General features: G+C 49.7%; 5 non-coding genes and 3 pseudogenes across 5 annotated transcripts in view; 1 reads left to right on the forward strand and 7 right to left on the reverse strand.

The window, feature by feature from the left end:
* Nucleotides 1-203: 203 nt before the first annotated feature.
* Nucleotides 204-322, reverse strand: LOC128476545 (5S ribosomal RNA). Its single transcript, XR_008347553.1, has one exon. It is a non-coding gene; the product is annotated as a 5S ribosomal RNA (ribosomal RNA).
* Nucleotides 323-551: 229 nt separating this feature from the next.
* LOC128476547 (5S ribosomal RNA) lies at nt 552-670 on the reverse strand. Its single transcript, XR_008347555.1, has one exon. It is a non-coding gene; the product is annotated as a 5S ribosomal RNA (ribosomal RNA).
* Nucleotides 671-922: 252 nt separating this feature from the next.
* On the reverse strand, nt 923-1041 carry LOC128476890 (5S ribosomal RNA). Its single transcript, XR_008347882.1, has one exon. It is a non-coding gene; the product is annotated as a 5S ribosomal RNA (ribosomal RNA).
* Nucleotides 1042-1250: 209 nt separating this feature from the next.
* LOC128480341 (uncharacterized) lies at nt 1251-1359 on the reverse strand (annotated as a pseudogene).
* A 341-nt stretch (nt 1360-1700) lies between these two features.
* LOC128480156 (uncharacterized) lies at nt 1701-1809 on the reverse strand (annotated as a pseudogene).
* A 183-nt stretch (nt 1810-1992) lies between these two features.
* On the forward strand, nt 1993-2111 carry LOC128477780 (5S ribosomal RNA). Its single transcript, XR_008348736.1, has one exon. It is a non-coding gene; the product is annotated as a 5S ribosomal RNA (ribosomal RNA).
* A 51-nt stretch (nt 2112-2162) lies between these two features.
* LOC128480157 (uncharacterized) lies at nt 2163-2271 on the reverse strand (annotated as a pseudogene).
* Nucleotides 2272-2457: 186 nt separating this feature from the next.
* Nucleotides 2458-2500, reverse strand: part of LOC128478342 (5S ribosomal RNA) — a 119-nt gene continuing 76 nt past the window's right edge. Inside the window, exon 1 of the ribosomal RNA XR_008349266.1 lies at nt 2458-2500. This exon is cut by the window's right edge and continues 76 nt beyond it. This is a non-coding gene — a ribosomal RNA (5S ribosomal RNA).

Consider the following 2500-nt stretch of genomic DNA (forward strand, 5'->3'; position numbering starts at 1 on the left):
CTGCTGCTGCTGCTGCTGCTGCTGCTGCTGCTGCTGCTGCTGCTGCTGCTGCTGCTGCTGCTGCTTGTCGTCAGACAAAAAGAATTATAAGCCCTGGGACAGGACAGAGAAGGTGAGAAGGTTCAAATAAGGGTTTAAAGCTTTGATGATGAGCAAGAAACACATGGCAAAAAGCTCTCCCCGGACTGTGAGAAAAAATTAAAAGCCTACAACACCTGGTATTCCCAGGCGGTCTCCCATCCAGGTACTAACCAGGCCCAACCCTGCTTAGCTTCCGAGATCAGACGAGATCGGGCGCTTTCAGGGTGGTATGGCCGCAGGTGTGAAAGTTTTTTATTTTACTTCTCTTATTCTGCTGCTGCTGCTGCTGCTGCTGCTGCTGCTGCTGCTGCTGCTGCTGCTGCTGCTGCTGCTTGAGTCAGACAAAAAGAATTATAAGCCCTGGGACAGGACAGAGAAGGTGAGAAGGTTCAAATAAGGGTTTAAAGCTTTGATGATGAGCAAGAAACACATGGCAAAAAGCTCTCCCCGGACTGTGAGAAAAAATTAAAAGCCTACAACACCTGGTATTCCCAGGCGGTCTCCCATCCAGGTACTAACCAGGCCCAACCCTGCTTAGCTTCCGAGATCAGACGAGATCGGGCGCTTTCAGGGTGGTATGGCCGCAGGTGTGAAAGTTTTTTATTTTACTTCTCTTATTCTGCTGCTGCTGCTGCTGCTGCTGCTGCTGCTGCTGCTGCTGCTGCTGCTGCTGCTGCTGCTGCTGCTGCTGCTGCTGCTGCTGCTTGTCGTCAGACAGAAAGAATTATAAGCCCTGGGACAGGACAGAGAAGGTGAGAAGGTTCAAATAAGGGTTTAAAGCTTTGATGATGAGCAAGAAACACATGGCAAAAAGCTCTCCCCGGACTGTGAGAAAAGAAAAAACCTACAACACCTGGTATTCCCAGGCGGTCTCCCATCCAGGTACTAACCAGGCCCAACCCTGCATAGCTTCCGAGATCAGATGAGATCGGGCGCTTTCAGGGTGGTATGGCCGCAGGTGTGAAAGTTTTTTATTTTACTTCTCTTATTCTGCTGCTGCTGCTGCTGCTGCTGCTGCTGCTGCTGCTGCTTGTCGTCAGACAGAAAGAATTATAAGCCCTGGGACAGGACAGAGAAGGTGAGAAGGTTCAAATAAGGGTTTAAAGCTTTGATGATGAGCAAGAAACACATGGCAAAAAGCTCTCCCCGGACTGTGAGAAAAAATTAAAAGCCTACAACACCTGGTATTCCCAGGCAGTCTCCCATCCAGGTACTAACCAGGCCCAACCCTGCTTAGCTTCCGAGATCAGGCGCTTTCAGGGTGGTATGGCCGCAGGTGTGAAAGTTTTTTATTTTACTTCTCTTATTCTGCTGCTGCTGCTGCTGCTGCTGCTGCTGCTGCTGCTGCTGCTGCTGCTGCTGCTGCTGCTGCTGCTGCTGCTGCTGCTGCTGCTGCTGCTGCTGCTGCTGCTGCTGCTGCTGCTGCTGCTGCTGCTGTTGCTGCTGTTGCTGCTGTTGCTGCTGCTGCTGCTGCTGCTGCTTGTCGTCAGACAGAAAGAATTATAAGCCCTGGGACAGGACAGAGAAGGTGAGAAGGTTCAAATAAGGGTTTAAAGCTTTGATGATGAGCAAGAAACACATGGCAAAAAGCTCTCCCCGGACTGTGAGAAAAAATTAAAAGCCTACAACATCTGGTATTCCCAGGCGGTCTCCCATCCAGGTACTAACCAGGCCCAACCCTGCTTAGCTTCCGAGATCGGGTGCTTTCAGGGTGGTATGGCCGCAGGTGTGAAAGTGTTTTATTTTACTTCTCTTATTCTCATCATCAAAGCTTTAAACCCTTATTTGAACCTTCTCACCTTCTCTGTCCTGTCCCAGGGCTTATAATTCTTTCTGTCTGACGACAAGCAGCAGCAGCAGCAGCAGCAGCAGCAGCAGCAGAATAAGAGAAGTAAAATAAAAAACTTTCACACCTGCGGCCATACCACCCTGAAAGCGCCCGATCTCATCTGATCTCGGAAGCTATGCAGGGTTGGGCCTGGTTAGTACCTGGATGGGAGACCGCCTGGGAATACCAGGTGTTGTAGGCTTTTAATAACACATGGCAAAAAGCTCTCCCCGGACTGTGAGAAAAAATTAAAAGCCTACAACATCTGGTATTCCCAGGCGGTCTCCCATCCAGGTACTAACCAGGCCCAACCCTGCTTAGCTTCCGAGATCGGGTGCTTTCAGGGTGGTATGGCCGCAGGTGTGAAAGTGTTTTATTTTACTTCTCTTATTCTGTTGCTGCTGCTGCTGCTTGTCATCAGACAGAAATAATTATAAGCCCTGGGACAGGACAGAGAAGGTGAGAAGGTTCAAATAAGGGTTTAAAGCTTTGATGATGAGCAAGAAACACATGGCAAAAAGCTCTCCCCAAACTGTGAGAAAAGAAAAAGCCTACAACACCTGGTATTCCCAGGCGGTCTCCCATCCAGGT

Source organism: Spea bombifrons, chromosome 2 (assembly GCF_027358695.1).
Source record: "Spea bombifrons isolate aSpeBom1 chromosome 2, aSpeBom1.2.pri, whole genome shotgun sequence".
Classification (NCBI taxonomy): domain Eukaryota; kingdom Metazoa; phylum Chordata; class Amphibia; order Anura; family Pelobatidae; genus Spea; species Spea bombifrons.